The sequence below is a fragment of the Linepithema humile genome, chromosome 2 (genome assembly GCF_040581485.1).
Source record: "Linepithema humile isolate Giens D197 chromosome 2, Lhum_UNIL_v1.0, whole genome shotgun sequence".
Lineage (NCBI taxonomy): Eukaryota > Metazoa > Arthropoda > Insecta > Hymenoptera > Formicidae > Linepithema > Linepithema humile.
In genome coordinates, this window is record NC_090129.1 from 13,591,177 (window position 1) to 13,616,895 (window position 25,719).

At 35.5% G+C, this 25,719-nt stretch overlaps 1 protein-coding gene and 1 long non-coding RNA gene across 4 annotated transcripts in view; both read right to left on the reverse strand.

The window, feature by feature from the left end:
• LOC105668191 (protein Wnt-11b-1-like) overlaps window positions 1-25,719 on the reverse strand; it is a 161,421-nt gene that overhangs the window by 94,980 nt on the left and 40,722 nt on the right. The window lies entirely within an intron of this gene.
• Window positions 19,018-21,181, reverse strand: LOC136998023 (uncharacterized). 2 transcript variants are annotated; one of them, XR_010888604.1, is made up of 2 exons: window positions 20,197-21,181; window positions 19,018-19,369 (listed from the first exon to the last, which is right to left on the reverse strand). It is a non-coding gene; the product is annotated as an uncharacterized lncRNA (long non-coding RNA). The 2 variants fall into 2 exon arrangements; XR_010888603.1 differs by having other exon boundaries at window positions 19,476-21,181.

The window sequence follows — 25,719 nt, forward strand, 5'->3', positions numbered from 1 at the left end:
TCAAAATTAAGGCCATCACAAGAATTGATGACAATTTCCGAAACGTCTGCTTCAGTTCCACTCCAACCACTTATTAACCATACTGCGAAGAGACTTATTGATCTACAAGCTCCAGTAATTCTTCAACATGTTAGAAAAAATAAGTTAACAAACATAGACGTAGTCCTTATGTGTTCTTGGGGGTTCGATGGCAGTAGTGGACATTCGGAATATAAACAATCTTATGCAGATAAATCGCAAGAAAATGTAAGCGATGAAAGTTTATTTGCAACGACACTAATTCCATTGCAGTTATCAATAGATAAAAACGTCATTTTATGGTTTAACCAAACTTCTCAGTCTTCGAGATTTTGTCGACCGATTCATCTTGAGTACGTCAAGGAGTCACGAGACATTATTTTAAAACAAAAGCAAAATATTGATGACCAAATTAATCGATTGCAAACCTTTGAACTTAGTTTAGAAGAGTGCCATATTCGTATAAATTTTTCATTACATATGACATTAATAGATGGCAAAGTTTTAAATATTATTACTAATACAAAATCTATGCAAACTTGCCCTATTTGCCATGCAACTCCCAAACAATTTAATGATCTTTCAAATATAAATTCTCCTAAATTTTCACCGGAAGCAAACTCATTGCAGTATGGAATTAGTCCACTTCATGCGTGGATAAGATTATTCGAGTGTTCTTTGCACATCTCCTACAGATTGTTGTGTGTCGAAAGACTACAACGAGATATTTTAATTTAGCAACGCTATTGTTTAAAGAATTAGCAAATAAAACTTTCAATTCGAAACACGTTCTTAGAAAGACGAATAAGGTATTTAAAATTAACAAAGATATTGACCAATGCTATTCTTTAAACAAGTAATTAAACGCTGAGGCGTTAACCGTATGAGGAAACGATCGGCGGATTGCCTCACAAACAAGCGAAGCAGATCAGCATTCAAGGAAAAGCAGACGTTGCTAACCTAGATACTGATCTGTATAAAAGAAGGTGACTCGATTGTCACCACGGGTTTTTAAGTTTGATCTAAGCACGAGCTGCACGTCGGTATCGCGAACTCCGAGTTTGTATCTTACGCGATCGTAACGACTGTGAGGAAGCCGTTAAATAAAGTGTACGCGAGTGCTAAGTGAATAAAGATATTTTATTTCTCATTGAACATCGTTCAATAATTATCTCCCTTGGATCAACCCCCTTGGCCCTACACGACGGATCCCGAATCCTGCGTTGACCCGCGACGAGATCTTTGAGTCACGGGCACGGCATAACAATTTTAAAGTTTTATTTGCTAATTCTTTAAACAATAGCGTTGCTAAATTAAAATATCTCGTTGTAGTCTTTCGACACACAACAAGATTAACCATTCAAACTTGGCAAGTCAGAGGCGATGAATTAAAAATAAAATTTAATCAACAAAAGCAAAAAGTTCAATCGATGCTTTTTCAGAAACTTGGGCTGTCAGTTGATAAACCAAAAAGTGATGGTAGTGGAACAAGCAATGACGGAAATACTGCTCGTAGAGCATTTGAAAACATCGATTGCTTAGCGGAGTGTCTCGGAATCGACAACTGTTATATAAATTCAAAATTATATTAATTACTTTATCTTCTCATCTGCCGATTAATCCAATTCTGTTCGAAGAATTTTGCATTTCAACCGCCAAACTTTATGTCTCCCTTTATCCATGGTATCCAATGACATCAACCACACATAAAATTCTAATACATGGTGGACAAATAATTAAAACTAGCGTACTTCCCGTAGGTATGCTCGGAGAGGAGGCCTCTGAGGCACGAAATAAAGATTATAAGAACTTTAGATCCCGTCATAGTCGAAAACACAGTCGAAAAGCAAATCTCGAAGATATTTTTAATCGAATAATGGATTCTTCAGATCCGATTGTATCGAGTTTGAGTCTATAATCACGATTAAAACATAAAAAACATTTTATACTCCCAGAAGAGGCCAGAAAGTTATTACAAATTCCGAGTGTAGACGAGCATGAGAGCACGTCACAAGAAACAGAAGCAAACGACTGCAACTTCGACGATAACGTACTTTCCGAAATTGATGTTTGCTTGGACGAAGTAGAATTATCAGATGAAGAACATTAATTTCGGAGAATTAATATAAAAAATATTTTTTAAAAATATAATGGTTAGTTTATAGATAAATTATACTATACATAAATTATTATTTATAAATTACATGTGATCTGTAAAATTTCACTCCTAAAAAACACCCCAAATAGTGAGTGACAAAAATAATATAATATCTGGTCACTACTCTCCGTCATTAGATAGGTGTAAGAGTTCAAAGCACTAAAAAAGAAAATTCTTTTTAAATATAATTTAACATATAATTTATAATAAACATAAAAAATTAAGATTTTTGGATCTGTTATTTTGAATTTCAAAATAATAATATCAAATTCGTAAACAGTTACCCCAAAAACCGTTAAAAAAAGATTTTCAGTACAAATTGACATGTTTTTGCATATTATGTTCGCCATTTTGGATTCGCCATTTTGAATTTCAAAATGGTAATATTAAATTCGAAATCAGCGACCCCAAAAACCTTATATTGGTATATAATTTCACAATTTTAAACAAAATTAACTTTAGACGGACTTTTGGCCAGTTTTTCTGGTCTCTTGGCCCACTGTGCACCGGTGGGAAATATTACAATCATATATGAAAGCCAAACTAACACTGAAGCGACTGTCAACAACACGATGGTCTGCTAGAGATGACGCTTGCCGAAGTTTGAATGAATCTTGGTTGGAGATTATTGAAGCTTTATCCTTCATTGAAAATAACGCAGCAGAAAAAAATATAACCAGAAGTGAAGCAAAGAGATTACGAATTCGTTTAGAACGATTGGAAACCGCGTTTATGGCTATATTTTGGGGTACTTTGCTTTCAAGATTAAACGCATCAAGTAAGAAACTACAAAGTATAAATATTGATATCTTCATTGTTTTAGAATTGTATAAGTCTCTTATTAATTTCGTCCAAAGGATTAGAAACGACTTTGATGAATTTGAGAACAAAGCGAAATTATTGTCAAATGAGCAGAAATACGAAAGATGTAAATCCCGAATAAAGAAAAGAAAATTGCAACTTGATGAATCACGAGATGGCGATGCTGATGAAACGTTCAGCAGCAGAGATCGTTTTCGAATTGAAACATTTCTCGTAATTTTAGATAGTTTACGAACTGAATTAGAAAAACGGTGTTCTGGGTATGAAATTATATATGATAGATTCATTGTGCTCATCAAATTAAGAGAGTTGAGTTCAGCAGAAATAAGAGAACATGCTATCCGCGTCTGTGAAGGCTTTCCAGATGATATTGAACTCAGTATTGTTGAAGAATTCTTACATTTGCGTGAACAATTACTCTTGCCTGAAAATATATCTGTGTCAGTGCAAGATATATGCACATGGATGCATAAAAATGACTTATGCGATGTATATCCGAATGTGAATATTGCAGCAAGAATATTTAGAACTAAAGCATTCTCAAACTGTACGGCTGAACGTTCATTTTCGTGCTTACGACGAATAAAAAATTACTTGTGATCTACAATGTCAGAAGATAGATTAAACGCGTTGGCACTTCTGTTAATTGAGTCCGAAATAATGTCAAGAATATCTTTTGATGACATTATTCATTCGTTTGCTAAAATAAAAGCGAGGCGACATTTTGTTTAAACTTTGATATACTTTTTTAACAAGAAAATTGTTTTGTTAATGTAGTTCCTGATTTACAAAGATTAGTTTAAGATTAGTTTAAGATTTAAGCTAATTATTTTATATTTCAAAAAAAATTTTTTTAAATCAATGCAGTGTGTTATTTATTATTATTCAAAGAATCCTATATATAAGATACCTGTTCCTATTTTATTATCTATTTCTTATTTAATTAATAAAAAAATTCCCTCTTGCTCCACTGTCATTAAGGGGCGGCAAATTTGATTCAGCCTAGGGGCGGCAGAAACCTAAATGCGTCCCTGCTAAAAGGATAATAGGAATCTCTAGCTACTGAGTAGAGTGGACTGAGGAAAAGAGATTGAAATTATCGCACTGCTAGCGCGGAAAATGATCGAGATTCGAGTAGGAATTTGGTGCAAAGAAAGCTTGTGTAGCTTGTGTTAAACTCTCTGTAATTTCGGTCTATTCGGCTGACGAACAATAATTGTTTATTCTGACATTATATAAAGCCTTTTTCTTTTAAATCTTTTATTTAATTAATTACCCTCATCTAATTTCTAATTAATCCTTACAATACCTTCAGAGATCATTTCTCCCACTGCTTCCAGCGAATATTTAATATTTTCCATCTCACTCACATAATCCATGACTGATTGCTCATCCTGCAGCTTGCATTCCAGAAGTTTAGTTTGAAGCTCTGTAACTCGTGCTCCTTTTCTCGAAAATATTCAGAAGCTCAATCCAAATAGCATTCGACGTCTCCGTTGTCATTACTTGCTTAAAAATACTATCGTCCATTGAATTAACTATTATATTCATTGCCTCGACGTCAGATTCATCCCATTCGACCCATTCGCTTCCTCTTCCTTTCTCGGTCTTTTCCATTCTCCACTTGTTACCGACCACAGCTTCTTAGTTTTCAGCAATAATGTAACGCGTTTCTTCCAATACAGAAAATTGCTTCCATCAAGTTTCTCGATCTTTATAATATTTATGTTATCTGCCATCTTGATTTGACTTCCTTTGCAAATCTCTTTATACCTTCCAGAAGCTTCCTAATCTGCCTCTCAATATATCGTGTAACAGCACGCGCTGTTACTAAGCGCCACACGGGCGTCACGTGAACACCCCCCATTATGGGCCGCATTCCGATCCCCCAACTCGAGGGTAGTAGCTCGAGAAGGGGTAGCTGCCGGGTAGAGTAGCACCCCAAGTGGGGGTAGCGCAACCGGTATAAAAACCGGCTCGCGGAGCAGACCGAGACCATTCCTCCGAGTACTACTCGGACAAGCCTCAGGGCGCACTCTGAAGCTCCGGTCGTACTCGCTCCCATCCCGTCCGTCGTTCTAGGGGCAGGGCGTTCTCTGCCTCGGTCGGGTGTTCCCGGCGTTCGACTTCCTATATCCCTCGCACGAAAGAAGATTCTCTCTGTCTTCGGACACAGCGCACACCGTCGACGACTCAGCAGGGCTCGGATACACGCGGTATCGCTTATTTTTTAATATTTTGACTTCGTACCGTACAAAACCGACCGATGATTAGTTTAAAATTAAATAATTTAAGTTGTTTATTATTCGGCCAAAGGCGCACCACGTTTAACGATTTACGCAGTTTAGTTATTATCCGATTAATTCCGATAGTTGTTCATTCGTTCACAGTTAGAATTATACCCGTTTATACCGTTGAAACATTAAATAGTTTAACCGATAAGGAATTACTTATGTACTCATTTTTAAATGTTTTCTTTTATCACGCTCTCTTGAATAAATATTTATTTTGTTACTTTAATTTATTTTTGTTAATTTGAAGTCTGCCGAAAAACCACACGAACGAATTCTGGCGAACCGGCGAGCTATTCCGCGTCGTAAGAATCCGCTTTGCTACCTACGCACCGTCGAAATTCCGCATCGTTACGCACTGCCCGTGAGGCGTAAAAATACGCACCGTTATCGTATGCAACCACTTGTCCACGTCTGACACACAACGCTTCTTTTGTCGACGAACACGCCTTGGCAATCACATATATGTATAAACAAAAGAAATTTTGCAACGTGATGCACGTCTCTTGGCAATCTATGTGGCGCAGTAGAAGCGCGCTGGACCCATAACCTGTTTAATTGTGATATGGATATGTATCCAAGAAACTTGATGGGTCTCAAACACAATCAACTCAAAAGTTGAACAAAAGTTAAGCACTTTAAGCACTTGCGCGTTACTTAACAATACAAAGTAAAACTATAAATAAGAATGACTTTTTATCAGAGAGAGGAACTTAACCAAAAGGCAACTATATGCGTATGTGACTAATTAACTAACTAAAAACAAAACTACGCTCTCTATGGAGGAAAAGAATGATTCTTACTCTCTGTCGACAAATCAATTGTTGATAAAAATATTTGACTGCATTATCTATCAATTATCGATTGATCTGAGCGTGACACATTCAATCTTAACACGTTTATTTATTGATAAAAATATTGTCTTTAGTTTATATGTAAATAAAACTGCAAATTGTCCTCTGTTAAAAGAAATTTTATTTTTCTTGCTCCTTATGTGCGTTTAAAAATAACAGCTAATCAGTTTCAGCAACTTCCCGTGGAACAACCTGTATACTTTGATAGAAGACTCCCATCTCGAAAAGGTTAAATAATATTATCGTTTATATCAATTAGTAAATGTAGAATATTAAACTAACAAAATAACAATCTTTGCACATATTAGTTATAAAAATAATCTTTTAAATATGCGCACAATTACAATTATTAAAAGGATGCTGGAGTGGCAGCCGAACTCCGATGCGAAAGCGCCATCATTTCTATTAAGAGGATGCTGAAGTCATATTGTTACCGACCGAACTTCAATTTTTTAAAAAGGGTGGCGTTTTTTATTGCTTTAATAGAATTACAAATTCTTTGGTGTAAATAAAGTACATATGCTAATCTTTCGGCCGTTGGTCAAATTTAAACCAAAATAAAAAAAAATTTTGAAAATTTACCGACAATGTCACCTCAAAAAATATCATACCTTTTATATCAAAATTATACTGTTTTAATCTGCAAAACAAGACCATGTGCCGAAGAAGAGCGTATGAAACAATAATGGAAAACCAAAAAAATAGAGCTTAGGGACTTATTTTCAAAACGCCACCCTTTTCCAGATTTATGCAAAGCATGTGTGCAATATAGAAAAAATAAGGTAAAAAAGAGCTATAGATTAGTTCCGGGATTTTGGGATAGAGGCGCTATACAGTTCTCACAATCAGTGCTATCTGTCATATACAGAATCTTTTAGGTTAGTTGTGTGTGTGTGTGTGCGCGCGCGCGCGTGTGTGTGTGTTGCGTACGTGCGTGCGTGCGCGCGCGCGTGCGTGTGTGTGTGTGTGTTATATGCTACGAAACCCGGCTGAAAAAAATAGGTTAAAGGCACTTTGAAGGATAAAGTGTATGTATTACACATAAATTTTGCAACATTTTTGCAAACATTCACATTATTTAGTTACATACATTCATATTCTAATTCTTCTTTCAATTTCTGTAAAATACTTTTATTCATGTGCTTCATGTCTATATATTATGTATATTATGTGCTCCATATTATACATATTCACATCAAAATATCTATGTAAAAAGTTAATATTATTTTGTATATTGGGCTTGTTCGTTTTAGCTGCACTGGGGCAGCTCTGGGTCTGCTCTAAACAAGATAATACAGGACAAACTATTTATCTGTCCTGTATTATCCTGTGTAGAGCAGACCCAGAGCAGCCCCAGTGTAGCTAAAACGAACAAGCCCATTGTATATATATTTATAATAAACGTATATGTCATATAATTTATATTATATATTAGTTATATGATGTATGACATAAGTCATATAACTTATTTACAATATAAAGCATGAAATATAAAGGTATTTTTAGTTTCTTGTATGTATCATTTGTAAAAAAAATCTTGATAAAAGAAACAACATTAATTTTGTGACTTGCAATAATCTGTTTCAATATATACTTTTTTTAAATACTTACAATTAGCCTTATTTGATGCGTTTACCTTGGTATCTAAAATACGCATTAAATATAAAATTAATTTCTAATTCAGTAGAAAAAAAACATTGTAGTCTTACACCAAAGAGGAATGGTTAAATATCATGTATATGTAATAACAAATAAATCACTTTTCCACTGACATTATACACAACTTTGCAGAAATAAAATTATTCTGTGATTTTTGAATGTGTAGTGCAGTTTAAAACACACAGTCGAAATATGTCTATATTTTTAAAGTAACAGTTCTGATTTTTCATGAATCACAGTGGTTTTATAAAATGTTAAATTTTAACAGTTTTTATTGGACTTTACTTTAGACAATATTATATTTTGCCATTTCTCTCTGTTGTAAGACAAGAATGTTTCTTTTCTACTGCAATAAAAATACATTTTCGATTTTAATACGTATTTTAAATACCAAGTTAATCACATAAAATAAGGCTAATTGTAAGTATTTAAAAGAAGCATATATTGAAACAGATTATTGCAAGTCGCAAAATTAATATTGTTTCTTTTATCAAGATTTTTTTACAAATGATAGACAAAAGAAATTAAAAATATCTTTATATTTCGTGTTTTAGAAATAAAAAATATGGCATACATTATATACATTTATTGTAAACAGAGTATACAAAATGATGTCAATTTTTTAGGAAGATATTTTGATATGAGTATAGACAATATGGAGCACATAATATACATTATATATATACAGGGTGTCCCATTTAACTTGAGACAACTAAATATTTCGAAAAATAAGCATTGTACGAAAAAATGTCCCAAATAAACTTTTAATATTATCAAGGGGGACGTCTGCCTGTGTAAAAATTAACCCGCCCCCACCGCCCCTAGGGGGTGGGGCGGGTGGCAACTTTGAAATTTTAAATGGGAACCTCCATTTTTTATTGCAGATTCGGATTCCATGGAAAAAAATACGTAAGTTTTGTCCGAGACATTTTTTCGAATCGTGATAGATGGCGCTGTAATCAGTGAAAATTAGTTTTTGCCATTTTCTCTCACCATCGGGGTGCTTTATTTTGGTGAGTCCCCTCGCCTCTCACTATTCAATTACAATAAATGCTCAAAATGATAACTTCCATTTCGATGCATTTATTAACTCGAGCTTGGAATGCTTATACACATGTAGAAAGTGTATCTGGCGTTATTTGTGCGCAAGCATATCTAATACGTTCCACCATGTTTTCTCGAGTATTTGGTACTTCTGTATACACTTTTTCTTTAAGGTAACCCCACAAAAAGAAATCTGGTGACGTCAGGTCTGGCGATCTGGCAGGCCAATTTACCGGACCACCTCTACCAATCCAGCAATTATTGTAATTACGATTTAACACTACTCGTACTATTGCTGAATAATGTGCTGGACAACCATCAGGTAGGAACCACATATTCTGTCGCACTTCGAGAGGTAATAAATGCATCGAAATGGAAGGTCATCATTTCGAGCATTTATTGTAATTGAATAGTGAGAGGCGAGGGCACTCACCGAAATAAAGCACCCCGATGGTGAGAGAAAATGGCAAAAACTAATTTTCACTGATTACAGCGCCATCTATCACGATTCGAAAAAATGTCTCGGACAAAACTTACGTATTTTTTTCCAAGGAATCCGAATCTGCAATAAAAAATAGGGGTTCCCATTTGAAATTTCAAAGTTGCCACCCGCCCCACCTCTGAGGGGCGGTGGGGGCGGGTTAATTTTTACACAGGCAGACGTCCCCCTTGAAAATATTAAAAGTTTATTTGGGACATTTTTTAGTACAATGCTTATTTTTCGAAATATTTAGTTGTCTCAAGTTAAATGGGACACCCTGTAAATATATATATATATATATATATATATATATATATATATATATATATACAGGGTGTCAATTAAGTCCCGGGACGGCTGAATATTTTCTCATGTAAGATATTTTTGAAAAAGGTTAAGATCATTTCTGAAGTAATTTTCAACGAGGAATTCAACGGTGACCTTTAATTTGACCTTGAGCTTGATCTTCAAGGTCATTTCAAGGTTAGGTTAGGTTTTTTAAATAGAAACCCCTATTTTTGATTCCAAAATCTAATAGCTGGTGTTAAGAGCTTTTCAAAACACTATAATGAAGTTATTTTTCATTAAGTACTTTTCGAGTTATGAGGCTTGTAAATTACAGTATTTTGACATAAAATACAAAATATCTTGTAAAACATTCAATTTTTGGGAATCTTACCTTAATACTTTTATGCATAAAATAATAAGACGAATCAATTGGTATAAAGAAAACACATAGTTGCTTTCAAAAAAAAGTATGCAATTGTATGTTGCAAACTACATATTTTTTCTTGAAAGCAACTATGTGTTTTCTTTATACCAATTGATTCGTTTCATTATTTTATGCATAAAAGTATTAAGATAAGATTCCCAAAAATTGAATGTTTTACAAGATATTTTGTATTTTATGTCAAAATACTGTAATTTACAAGCCTCATAACTCGAAAAGTACTTAATGAAAAATAACTTCATTATAGTGTTTTGAAAAGCTCTTGACACCAGCTATTAGATTTTGGAATCAAAAATAGGGGTTTCTATTTAAAAAACCTAACCTAACCTTGAAATGACTTTGAAGGTCAAGCTCAAGGTCAAATTGAAGGTCACCGTTGAATTCCTCGTTGAAAATTACTTACTGTTAACTGTTTAACTGTTAAAATGACCTTGACCTTTTTCAAAAATATCTTACATGAGAAAATATTCAGCCGTCCCGGGACTTAATTGACACCCTGTATATATATATATATATATATATATATATAAAGCATATGACGTAATAAAAATATCTTACAATAAAGAATAAGACAAGCCAGAGGCGGTTTTCTTGTGGACTGGCATTATAAAATACGACAAGCCAGAGGCGGCTTTCTCGTGGACTGGCATTAGAGAATTCTTATTCTTCTCTTGAAGCCAGAGGCGGTTTTCTCGTGGACTGGCAATATAAAATACGACAAGCCAGAGGCGGTTTTCTCGTGGATTGGCAATTTAGAATTACAAAAACCAGAGACGATCTAACGTCAGCTAACAATTTTTAATAAATATTGTAAGAGGCGATCCAACGTTAGCTGACAGTTTAGAAAAAAGAGAGTTAAAGACGATTTATTCGTGAACTGGCAGATTTTAAAAAATATTGTCAGAAGCGATCTAATGTCAGCTAACAATTTTTAATAAATATAATCAGAGGCGATCTAACGTCAGCTGACCGTTTAAAAAAAAGAGAGCCAAAGACGATTTATTTGTGAACTGGAAGATTTTAAGAAATATTGTCAGAAGCGATCTAACGTCAGCTAACAATTTTTAATAAATATTGTCAGAGGCGATCCAACGTTAGCTGACAGTTTAGAAAAAAGAGAGCTAAAGACAATTTATTCGTGAACTGGCAGATTTTAACAAATATTGTCAGAAGCGATCTAATGTCAGCAATTTTTAATAAATATAGTCAGAGGCGATCTAACGTCAGCTGGCAGATTTGAAGAAATACGTATTTCTTTTAGTTAGCAATTTACTGCACGTGTGGTCTGTTTATATTTTATTGGATAATTTATAAGGTCATTTAACCTTTTTTTTCGCATTTCGAAATTCTATCGTATGGCTGTATGATGTACATACGAGACAAAATAAACTCATACAAGGTGTCTAATAGATATAAATTAGATATGATAAAATATTTTATTTGAAAAATGTATGTATAATACTATACAATATCTAATTGGAAAAATATGTTATATGCTTTCCCTATTTTTATTCTTATGTAATTAATACAAAATAAATAAATAAGTTAATTAATTATTGAATACATACATATACATATTGAATATAGTTATCTTTATTTTGTATTTTATATAACTGAAATGATATATACTTTCATTATTTCAGTCATTATCATATAAAATACAAAATAAAGATAACTATTTATTGAATATATGTGTATATGTATATATTAATTAATTGATTAATTAGTTATTTTGTATTTACTACAGAAGGATAAAAATAAGAAAAGTATATGACATTTTTCTTCAGTGATATATATAGTATTATATGTATATTTTTCATTTATTATTTTGTCATATTTAGTTTGTATTTATTTGACATCTTGTATACGCCTATGTTTTCTCGGACATTATATTGCAGCCTTGCGACGAAATTTCAGTCGAGGAAACAAGCGCAAGCATCGTTTGTTTACAAACTTCCGATGACACACGTACACAGACCACACGTCAGTGTAGTGAGTTACCACTACAAACAAATGCGTACACACGGACCTACGCGGCATAGGTCCGTAGGCTACGCCGATAATGTCATTTCATTTTTAGTACCATCGAAATGACGGCGCTTTCGCGTCGGAGTTCGCCCGTCACTTCAGCATCCTCTTAATAATTTCTGAAATTGATATATTGATTCTCGCCTTATTCACTCGCGTACTGATATTTTTTTCTCGCTTTTCCTTCTTTCTTTTAATATTAGGTGCCTGCAAAAATACTTGCCGTTTTAGTGTAGACAGAAAATGACACGGTTTCAGAGTACAGCATCAATATTTATATATTCAAAATAATCACCCTGTGCTATAATTCATCGACGACATCCTGAAGCGTGACGTGAGGGTTTGACTCTACCTTGACCCGTAAAACGTTATCATCAATGATCTGAGGTCTTCCTCTTCTTGGGCAATCATTCAATTCTTCTACACAGCTACGAAACTTTTGGAAAAAATGCATAACGGTTCGCTCGGATACTGTGCCACCTTTCCTGTATTCACATTTTGACATTCCATGGCAGCATTGCGGTTAAGTTTAAATTCGTCTAACAAAATCAGTCTCAAATCATCCTTACTCAGTGACATTCATAAACTTACCGTTAAATATTTAAATTATCAGCAAAGTGGTATCAGTCCAAACTACACATAACATAACCTCGATACGTTATCTTCACATTTGCATACCACGTAGCCGCGTTGCCAGATGTGTAGTAATTATTTTTTATGTTTTACAAACTCTGCTCAAAAACAGCAAGTTTTTTTGCAACCACCTAATAATTTCCTATTTAAGGGGATCCTGGAGTGACAGCTGAACTTCAACGCGAAAACGCCATCATTTCGATGGAATAAAAATGAGATTAACATTATCGGACTTGAGGATCGGCCCCAGTTGCGCACAGAATAAATCGGACACAACAGATTGAATAAATCGGACACAATAAGAAACGGACACACGGTGGTAGGAATCGGACACAATGGCAATCGGATACATTGGATGCGTTCGGGGAGACGCTATTAGCGCTATTTAGCGCTATCGACTTTTCGCGGAGCTAGTTGGTAGTTACCAAACGCAATTATGACGTCATTAATGGTAGTGTGATACGTCATAACTGCGCGCTATCAACGCTATTCCTTCCGAGGTAGTGTGTTTGTAGCGTTAGCGTTTGCGAGCTCCGTGAACAGCAATAGCATAGCGTGGTAGCGCGCTTCTGCTAATAAAAATGGAACAAGATCGTAAAAAAGCAATATTAACAGCAGTAGCACTTATAATGCAAGAATTAATAGATTCATCGTCTGACAGTGATGATGGCGAAGAATAAAAAATTATAGAATAGAATATAAATGTAAGAAAACATGTACCATGTCTCAACATTAAAAATTAAAATATCGGCATTTCTCACATTTTCCGTTGAATTATCAGATGAATGTTTGTAACAAAATTAGGTGTTATTATTTCCAACTAGTTTAATATTGGACAAAAGATTTATAATTGGACTAGATCTTTTGTCTAGCATTTAATGTGTTGAAAATAATAACACCTAATTTTGTTACAAACATTCATCTAATAATTCAACGGAAAATGTGAGAAATGCCGATATTTTAATTTTTAATGTTGATACATGGTACATGTTTTCTTACATTTATACTCTATTCTATTATTTTTAATTCTTCACCATCATCACTGTCAGACGATGAATCTATTAATTTTTGCATTATAAATGCTACTGCTGTTAATATTGCTTTTTTACGATCTTGTTCCATTTTTATTAGCAGACGCACGCTACCACGCTATGCTATTGCTGTTCACGGAGCTCGCATTCACTAACGCTATCTTGGCTCCGTGAACGGAGCTAGTAGCATTAGCGTTGATATCGCGGTAGCGAGCTCCCCGAACGCATCCATTGAAAATCGGACACATTGAAAATCGGATACAGTATTTTTAACAGGTTAACAGTAATCGGATACAGTAATCGGATACAGTAAGAAATAGACATACGGTAGTTGCAATCGGACACATCTCGTGTCCACGCATAAAAATCATAAAAATAGTGCTTTGGATGCAAAACTAGGTCTATAATTATACGGTTCCACATAGGTTTGCAACTTTCCGCGCAAGGTCTACCCCCATCGCCTGGTGCTTTCGATGCAAAACAAAATCTATAATTATACAGTTTATTTGGTGAACTTTTTTATTAATAAATTTTAAAATATGATTAAAGACGAAAGAGCAGACAATTTTTGTATATCAATCGGTCCGATTGAAATAGCTTACGATAAACTTATATAGGCATTTTTGGTGGTTTTCCACCAAGGGACACAGGCGACACAAAGTTACTTAGTGTTCATCACAATGCTTTCCTACAACACAACTCGGCACAAGTATACACAGCTAAAAAGATGAGCTCGAAAGATTTGTGTTCAATTCATGGCTGCCAACTATTAGAATATTTAATTTACATTTTGTTACAAAATAAAAAAATAATAGAGGTAATGTTTTATTTTGCTCATACTATGTGTATTGTTTCATAAAAATTATCAAATACAACATTTATTTTTGTAAATTATACTTACTATGCAATTAATACACAATTTTTAATTTTTTTTTTATAATTTTTAAAAACTTTGTTATAAAAAAGGTGTATAAAGAGGTGTAAGAATTAAATTATGCAAGAAAAATCATTATTAGAAGAAGTTCCCCTAGTAGCGGACACTTAATATTTTCTTTAGATTAATAAAAAAAATCATGTTTTTTAAACTTTTCTTTTTCTTTTATTTTTTATTAATTACAAGTTAACAACCTTAAACATCAAATTAAAAAAACAAAATAATCATAATTTGTGACGTGACGCTTTTCACACGCAGTCACAAAGGCGGTAGCCCGACCGAGGGGGAAATTCCGGGGTTGCCCCTCACCTCTGAGAGGATGCAATCAGCGAGATACTGTTATTAGTATCGCATTACTTTTGTATTGCATTTTCTTGTTACCATTAATTAGACCTTAGAGTAGAATATTGTAAGGCGATAACCCGAGCGGACAGCGGTTGCGTGTACTATGCATTAAACGAAAAGATCATCATCTCGGAGAAGACCAGACGCCGTGGGACTACCGAAGAGGCCGTACGCTAGTATGACCACGCTGAAAAAGGTCACGTATCGCACCCTCGCCACTTTCGTCATCTAAAACCGAATTCTAAATACATCTTGGTTACAGACGCTATGCCAGAAAGGAAAGGAACGCATCAGAGGACCTCACCATGCTGCAGAATGTGTAGAGGATCCCGTATTCACCGCCGCCGAAGAAAACGGGAAGACTTGAATATGGCCCGGCTAGCCTATCCAACCTTACCCGAGGACATCAAACTCTATCGATCCGATACCGACCGGCGAGCCAGCGAGTTCCCGGAATTGGCAGAAAAACGTGGGCGCTCCTGATGGACTCTGGGCGGTTCTAGGAAGCTCAGCTAAATCAACCGGATGCGCGGAAAATCGGCGCGGGACACGAAGGACTTAAGGCACCGATTTTTCGAAATCACTGTTCGGTGAGCTGCGATACAGAGTGGGACAACTCCAAGATCTCGTCCCGACGAAGCCGAAAACCCGGAATCATTGTAAACCGCCTCTCGGGTAGCCGTAGTGTCTCGTCCGGTTATGGCTGGTAGCGTGAGTCAAGTCTGTATATGTTTTATATCTCACTAACTTGAGTAATAACGCTGAGACGAGTTACCGTGGAAACGCGTTTCGACGCGTTCATATTGATTACCGTTACCGCATATCCAGCCGGCCCCGGTTATCACATCAAGGTCCCTCTCGAGGAAGCTACCGACAGTCTCTTTTCGTAATTTCGTATCGTTTTTCATTAGCGTACCGTATCGCTTATTATCGTACCGTCTGTCGTTTGCCTAACGAGCATCTCTCGTTTAATCGATTGTTGATTATTTAATGTTGGCGGACGGAATTTGCGTGTCAACGTTCTCGGCGAGATTGCGGATACCGTGATAATTGCATCTCCGCGAGAAGCGAAAAAGATCGCGAAATTACCGTTCTCGCGACATTGCTATGTAGATTCTTAACCGTTATATTTTGACTTGTGTTTATTTGGCTTTCGCCGGCCTAGTTCGATTCGTCGCTTTATATTGAGTACCGAACTTTCAACGTATCGTTAAGCCAACTGCCGCTTATTATAATTGTGTCTTCCGAACTTCGCATTGTTACCGAATTCAGACCTGTTACCGATTTTGCGAGCGAATCTTTTCGCTATCGCAAGTACGAATTCTTTCTGCCGCCTAACTTAAATCCATATTTATTACCGCTACGAATATTCTTCATTATACCGATCAACGACACGTACTAATCCAATTTCCATACTACTGTATACTTATACTAGTACACTACTGTTATAATACATACATCTGTTAACCTGTTAAATAATGAGTTTATCCTTTACGTTCGCTTCTCACTCCGGATCATCAATGTGTAACGGAGCGCTGTTACTAAGCGCCGATCGGGCTCCACTTCATAACACCCCCCATCGCCGGCCGTTCCCCCAGCTCGAGGGTAGCAACCCAAGTAGGGGTAGCTACCGGGTAGGGTAGCGACCCGTGTGGGGGTAGCGTGGTCGGTATAAAAGCGAAGCAAACCAGCACCACTTCTCCGAGTCTCACTCTTCATCACGACTCGGGCAAGCCTCAGGGAGCTCCCTGAAGCGCAAGTCGTACTTGTTCCCGACCTGATAGTCGGACAGTAAGCAGAGTGTTCTCTGCTTCGACCGGGCGTTCCCGGAGCTGACTTCCTGTCTATGCATGTCGGTCTGTAAATGAGGTGTTCCTCACTCCGGCCGGATGTTCCCGGCAACCGACTTTCCTGTTTTCTGTCGGTCCGTAAGTGAGGTGTTTCTCACTGCGGCTGGGTGTTCCCGGCAACCGACTTCCGATATCTCTGTAAGTAAGGTGTTCCTCACTCCAGCCGATTATTTCCGGCAACCGACTTCCGGTATTTCCTTATTTAAGGCATTCCTAATTCCGGCCGAAGCGTTCTCGGCGACCGTCTACGACGCATCCAGATATAGGCGGTATTATCATTCGTATTATTCTTGTTTCCTACTGACCGTGTTAAATTTAATTAGATTTACACTGTCGAGAATGTATTTGTAATTTTTAACTGTCGAATTTTAGCTATTGTATTGAAGATGGCCCAATAGTGGCCGAAACGTATACTCATTAATAAAGAAAATTTGGAAAAAGAATAATCAGCAAAGAACATCCGGCATTGGCTCTCGATCCCATTAATCACTATATTTTATTAATTAGATTTATTAATTAATTCCAAAAAGGCGCACTCCGACCGAATACGTTATTTATTTTCGCGCTTCCGCTGTTTATTAATTCCGAGAGTTGATTTATTTTCAAATATCGCACCACCGTTGCAATATAAGTTTCGGTTATTACGACTCATGTACTCAGAGTTATTTTTGTAATTATTTCCATCTTTAATTGTTTTAATAAATTTATTATTGGTTAAATTAAAAATTATTAATTTGGAGTCTCCCGACAAACCCGAACAAATCCTGACGAACGGTCGAGCTATTCTCCGCTTCGCAAAATTCCGCTTCGTTACAAAGGTAAGTCAAAGAACTGCGCCCCACTACCATAAGCTGAGCAAGGAGCGGCCAGACATATTGAATGATCTAGCAAAGTTACCGTTCTCGCAGTGTATTCACATGCACCTGGCGCCCATTCTCTGATACCGACTTTAAGCTATTGCTGTTACCGCTCCGGTTACCGTACCCCTCTTTGGCTACCGCTGTTACCGCTCTGGTTACCGAATCTTTACAGTTACCGCTGATACCGTACAGGCTATCGAGTTCCAGAAATTACTGCCAATCCGTTGATTGTCGTCTGTTACCGTTTTTCATTGGACGTGCTCCCTCGGACGTGGCGTGCCCGAGGAAAGTTCACGTCGCAAATGATCATTTTTATTATTTAAACTTTACTTCAAACTTTGATTACGATTATAGGAACGATATCAAAGGAACACAAAATGTCACCTAGTACCGGACATAGAAAAATTAAGAAACTTAACGCCGGACAGCCTCAAAATAGTTTACAACGATCACAAATATAATTATGTAAAGATTCGGGGATATCAGTGCAAGCCTCATGAGCCCATTCCTTGCAACTTGAACATTGAATCCAGTCTTCATCATTGCTCTCTAAGTAAACTACACAGACAGTCTCTTTGCTCGTGTTTTTTGGTATCAGTGCTCTAGTTTTCTTTATTTTTTCTGACTGATTTTTCTTCTTAAATTTATTTGCCAAATTTTTCTTTTGCTCCTGAACTTTTTTCATTTTCTTTTTCTTCCACCATTAATTTATAAGAAGGCGAAGTGAGAATTTGACTTCTCTCGAATTTTCTTTTCCTTGATTCAGATCTTTGCAGCATCAGGCAATGGGGACAATTTAAAAATATTGCTGTAAACATCTGGAGCAGCGCTAGTAGTCGGTTGAACGTCTAATGTCTTTTGAACAATCCCGATAGAAACAACTCTGGAATTATTAGAGGCTTGAGGATTCTCTGTTGTAAAATTGACAGTCAAATCTCGGTAACTACTGCTCGTTTCTGGAATTTCTTCTGATGGAATATTTATTACTAGGTAAATAATCAAGGTCTGAAAAAATGTTTGTATCAAACGGATAAATCCCTGTACATTTAAAACCAGACACTGCTATGTCTAGACGAGCTACTTTTGTGAATGCTTCAGCAACAAGTCCTGCAATGTCATAGTTATTCGTGCTCCTGCGTTTGCTCTCATCCACATGTCACATCGCTCGTAGTAAACATTTTTGAATGGCTTCATGAAGGTTTTATCAAGCGGTTGGAGCTTATGAGTCGTGTATGGCGTGTATGGCAAACTAATGAAATGAATGTTATGATCTCTAGAAAAATTTATAACATCCAAAGTTTTATTGTGACCATCTAGGACGATGAGAACAAGAGATTCCTTTAAAGGATGAGCGAATTTTGTAAATGTAACCATTTAACGAAAAAGTCGTTATTTATCCAACCTTTTGGCTGAGCAACACCTTCACTCTCTGCAGAAGCATTTATCATCAAACGTTCGTTCATTCTTTGTCTTGGGAAAACGAAGAACGGTGGTATAAAATATCCATTGGCACTCGTGCAAAATAGAATGGTGATATTCTTGCTCCTTTCAGCTGAAGTGAGTTTTCCCACCTGTCGTACCGACTTCGTGATGAACCAAGACTTTGTGATGTTGTAGAACGCAGCTGACCCCTGTTTTGTCGCAATTGTATATATTAGAAGGAGAAAAATTATATTGATTCATGAGTTTTTCAAGATTTTCAAAAAACTTTTCAACTTGCGCCTTATTAAAACTTACAGCTCGCATCAGACTCGTAGACTCTGGTGTTCTTAGCGATAAGTCAGTATCTAGCCATAAAATCACAATAAAAATATTTTCTAGCTGTTCCTTTCTCAGTGTTAAAACAATAAGAAAGCTTCAGTTCCACTGCTAAGTCATATGCAAGCTTCAAAAATTCCTTTTTCGTCAATGGCAAACACCGATTAGTCAAGTCTTTAATACGATTTACCAATTGTTCCTCATATTCTGATGGGAAAGTTTTGGTAAATCTACCTAATTTTGGTTATAGGATAACTTCTTGGCCAGATTTTAATGACTTTAATTTATCAAATAAAGTGCTTTTTGGAATATCATATCTTAAAGATGCTTCTCTTATGCTCATTTTATTTGTCATACTTTTGTCAAGGGCAGTTTTCAAACTATCCTGGTTCCACAAACCTTTTTTCTTATTATTCATTGTGGCGTATATCTTCTAATCTCTAAATAAAACTAAAATAACAAAAATAAGTAACTCGGGCACATAGTGTTGATATTTTTACTGTCCGGGAATAGGGGAAAAATTTTGTCCGATACCAGGAGACAACATATGCGAAAATAAATAGATACTTATAAAAAATAAGTCCATAATATACAAGTCAGGCAAAAGGAATTTGTAAAATACTTTTCAAAAAGCACAACAAAACGACTCATAAGTATATTAGTCACAAAAACTTGATAGGTGTAGTAGACTTCGACTTACACGATACAACATTCTCCTCCCAAACATGACAAGTGACTGCCGTCCTTGCTAGTGCATGCGGCACTAGGGCGCAGTAATGCGATATCTCCTACCGGGCTTCCGGCTCTCGAGCTTCAACACAAGTAAAAAGCGCTTACGTCACGCGTCTGTGTGCGCTCGGCCGTTCGGCTATAGAGAGAGAGCGGACGTCTCTGTCTTGCTACCATCGAGCCGACGTAAACACATAGCGGACGGCAAATGTTAAGAAGCAAGCGTGGCTAATCGAGTAAGGCGAGTGGCAGAAATATTGAAAATCGTGTTTGAAAACTGCTTTTGTAACATTTTTTTTTCTTTTTCGATATTTGTTTCTAGCACTGTACCATTAAGTGAATCATTAGATAATGCTTTTGGCTAAAAAATATTATTTTATATTTATTAATAATAATTGCATATGTTAAATTGCACTTTGTTGCAATATGTATGTTGTAAAATGACTTCATTTTTCTATTTACAATAGCAAATCAGTATTCTTTCTAAAATAATTAGTTATTAGTTTAATATATGCAAATATATTATTAATAAACGAAATAATATTTTTTAGCCAAAAAAACATTATTAACTAATTTACACTGTTAGAAACAAATGTGGAAAAAAGAAAAAAAAAGTTGCGAAAATCAAGTCTCGGAACTTAGGAATACGGGACTTCGAATATACTAGGCATTCGCCTTACTCGATTAGAAGCGCTTGTTTCTTAGCATTTACTGTCCGCTATGTGTTTACGTCGCACAGTGGTATATGAGCGGAAAAAAAGTATATTTTTCAAATATTTTTTACTAGGTTTATTTCTGGTATAATTAAGTCTAAAAATGTAACTTTTTTATCTTATAAAAATAATCTTATATGTTAAAATTTTAATCTTCAAAATTTTTTTCAAAAACGCGGTTTCTCAAAACCGACTATCATAAACACCGCTCCAGCATCGCCATTAAAAAAAAAAAAAAAAAAAAAAAAATTTCTGTATACTTTAAGATGTGTATAATAGTAAACTTATAACAGATTTAATATTTATTTAATAATTTTTTCTAAAAAAAATTGCCAAAAATAACGTTGATTTTTCAGGTTCAAAGTAGTGTAATCCCTTAAACATTTAAAGTTTTCTACATTAGCTCCGTTTACCTTCGACCTATTTTTTTTTTCTAGATCTAGATATTCCTTATATCTTTACAAACACATAAAAAAAAAGTTTGGCTGCGCTTAATTGCGCCATTTCGTCTTTTGAGGCAGGAAAGCTAATGTCTAACTATCTTTTCAAGTATTAACTATCTTTTCAAAAAAACAGGATCTCCTTAGCAACTATATAATAAAAACATCTGACTCTAATTGACATTGTAAGGTTTTTTTCTATTCCTACAATATAACCTTTCGCGACATCATACATTTGCCAATTATCAAGCTATATACACGTATACTTCGTTGTCTTATATTCACACAAATGGATACTATTTCTATAAATCATAATATCTTATGCGATCAATTAATAAAATGTAGTCATCAAGTGAACAATTTAAAAAATTTTTTACATCAAAACTATCCGAATTTTGATGAAAATCAGATCAAACAAATTTTAAATCAAATTAGAAAACGTTTTATTTCAAAATTTAAAATAAAGTGGCAGAGTTGTAGCAGAAAAAAAGATAGATTTTTGGATAATAATCGTAAATGGTTAAAAGAAGTATTTGTTGTAAAAGTTAATAAAATAAAAGGTAAGTATATCGATGGGAGAATTAGTAACAACAAGAGAGAATTAGTAATAACAAGTATTTTCGTTTTCTTAGAAATAGAAGATACAAAAGATGTAGCACATGCAAACCGAAAATCTTCGTCAATGGGTAGACCGAGTAAAAAATTCAGCGAGTGTTGTGATCGCGCTAAAAGATACAAAGTTCAACAGCTTCAAGAATTATATCCCAAGGAGCAAATACAAGCAGCTGCTAAGAGAATTCAAACTACTGATCCAAAGAAAAAATACCAAAAATATATGGATTTAACAAAGGCCTTAGCTATTTTGATGGATGCAGAATTATCGAAGCACCAATATAAAGTAATTAGAAATGCTCTTAAGGATTGTGGATGCGATGTTTTTCCTCCATATTATTTATTATTAGAAGAAAAAAAGAAATGTTATCCCGAGCACTGTTACGTGCCGCAACTTATAGTTTCTTATATTACTCTTTTTATTCGAACCTTTGAACCTTTTTTATCTTTACTCCTTCTTGATCCTAAACACCTGACCCTTCGATGACTGCAATAAACATAAACGCTGTCCCTATGCCTAACGCATATTTTCCTTTTAACAAAACCGCTTCCTTCCAATAAACATTCCACCGCTACGATTTTCCTACAGCACCTTAAACGAAGATCATTCTCGCCAGTTCAGTTCTCGATCAAAGCTCAAACCAGCAACACCGAATAAAGACTTTTTCCACAAACGTGTCCCGACTTATTCTAAATAATCTATTACGTAGCTATACGCTCGTAACAATTGGTGGCAGCGGCGGGATTGTTTGTGTGTAAAAGTGCGGAAATTTTTGCTATAATTGAGCTGATTGCTGTTAGTTAATATCAAGTGAAAGAAAGTTAGAGACCCGGAATTCGAGAAAACTTTGTAGCCAAGCAAAGCTATCAAGTAGAAGAACCGAGGTCAATCATAACTTGGTGCTATCCTGACGAAATTAACGGGAGCACAGTTCGATCAACCTGCTGAGATCCTGTCTGTTAGCCGATAAAACCACGACGCGTAGTTTACAACCTACCCCGAGGAAAAAGGCATCAGGACGCTCCTGGACGAGCACAGCAGCTAACGAAGGAAACGGACAGCAACAACGAGACTCCGTGGACGGCCAGCACGAAAAAAGGTCAACCCTCATCATCATCTCATTAATGTCATCATCATCAATTCATCTATATCTACTATCGGCGTGAAACCATCTCGTCATAGATATGCTGCGCATCGTACTTCTGTAAGTCTATGAATTTTGTAAACTTTAGAGACACTAAAGCGCATTATAATACAGACAGTTCGGAAAGTAGTTCGTCGATTAGTTATATTAGCGATAATAATTCTAAACATAATCACATAATCTCAAATCTAGAAACAATCAATATGAACGATCGAACAGAAACGGTAGAGTCAGCGCAAGGCGTAGATCATTTTGGCACGAATCTAGAAAGTCGAAGATCCTCTACGAGTAACAGTAGCTATTTTCCCGTCCGTAATAGTTTATCGCTCATACCTGTTTTTAATGGAAAAAATATTCCAGTGACGCAATTTACAGCAGATTGTAAAGGAGTTAATGACTTAGTCGAGCCAGACGATAGGTTATTTTTCTTTAGATCGGTCTTACAAGTTAAATTAACGGGAGATGCCGCGTTAGTGAGAACAATCTATACAATAAATAATCTTGATGATTTATGCAAAGCATTAGAAAAAGGAATTCGGAAATTCCAAAAGTTTTGACCATTGGGAAGTGGAAATTAACAAACTTCAGCAAAAAAGAAATGAATCCATTGAAGATTATGCTACTAAAACCAGAAAATTAAATTCCGAAATGATCCTTGCAATTTCTAATTACCCTGATCCAACAGCAAAAGCAGGACTAAGAATCTTTGCAATGAATAAATTAATTACTCATTTCTTAGGCGGATTACACAATCAAACGGCACAACTTCTTTTATCACAAAAATTTAACACGTTAGAAGACGCAATAGAAAGTGCAACTAGGTACATTACAACATCTAATTATCATTCAGAAAGATTTAGACAAAATAGATTCAACGATACATCGCGAATAACTTGTAATTACTGCAGGAAAATAGGACACACAGAAAACGAATGTAGGAAAAAACGTTACGATTCGCAAAATGCCTCTCGTGAAAATCCAAATTCTTGGCAAAATAACCAATATAATAACGTCAGACGCGAGCAAAATTTTTCGCGGAATAATAACCCGAACGGAAGCAGATTTAACAGTAACCAAAATTTTTCTAACACTAACTATCAATCCAACCGGTTTAATCAATCCAATCAATATAATCAATCGAATTATCAACGTAATAACAACTTATCTAACAACCTACCTAATAATTCAACTAATAATTCACATTTAAACTACCATGGCCAAGCGAAAAGCGCGCAACGTCAAGGCCAAATATCGAGTCGCGCACATCCGATTCAATCACTAGAACAAGAGCAAGAACATATACAATCAGAACAACCTCAAGAAATCTTATATCAATCCCATTCGAAGAGCTTAGAAATTCAGGAGACAGATTCTTGTTAGATACAGGCGCTGATATTAACATCATTAAAGCTAACGCATTAGAGCGCGATACACTTGTGTATGTCGATGAAAAAGTAGAAATTCAAGGCATAACCGAAGAAAAGCAACAAACTCTCGGAACTGCATACTTACATTCAAATACGGGAGTTCACGAATTTCATGTAGTGCCCAGTAAATTCTCTTTGAAGGAACAAGGAATTATAGGTTCTACAAATCTGCGTCAAGAAAACGCGAAAATTGACTTCAAAACGCGAACGGTAACAATTAGCAATAATCAAAGATACCCATTAGAATTTAGTAATCGAATAACGTTACCGAGTAAAAGTATTTGCCCTGTGATGTTACAAACGAAACATTATAACATTGATAATGCATTCATAGATCACAAAGAGTTAGAACGTGGTGTTTTTCTAATGAATAGCATAGTAAAAGTGAATCACGCGGGAGAAACGTATACATACGTGACAAACACGACTGAAAAAGAAGTAGAACTAGAGTTACCTGAGATCGATGTAGAGCCAGTGGATATTACCACGAGCCCGAGGGACAGCCCTACATATAAGATAGACTCGGTAATCTCAAATAATGTAACAAAAAGATTAAAATTATTAAAACAGAATTTAAGATTAGATCATTTAAATGAAGAAGAAAAACAGTCAATACAACCTATAATCGAAAATTTTAATGATATATTCTATTTACCGGGAGATCAATTAAAAGGTACTAATAGAATTACACACTCTATAAATACGACAGATAACATCCCTATAAACGTAAAACAATATAGATATCCACCGATCCATAAAAACGAAATTAAAAATCAGGTAAATAAATTATTAGATCAGGATATTATTCAACCGTCTGTTTCACCGTATAACTCACCGTTATGGGTAGTGCCAAAAAAACCCGACGTTGATGGCAACAAACGATGGCGGTTAGTAATAGATTTCCATAAACTAAATGAAAAAACAGTTGGAGATGCATACCCTTTACCTAACATATCAGATATCTTAGATCAATTAGGCAAAGCCAGGTATTTTTCGTGTTTCGATTTAGCCTCAGGCTTTCATCAAATTCCCATGGATCCGCAAGACACCGTAAAAACAGCCTTTAACACGCCTAACGGTCATTTCGAGTATAAAAAAATGCCATTCGGTTTAAAGAACGCCCCCGCGACGTTTCAACGCCTGATGGATAACGTTTT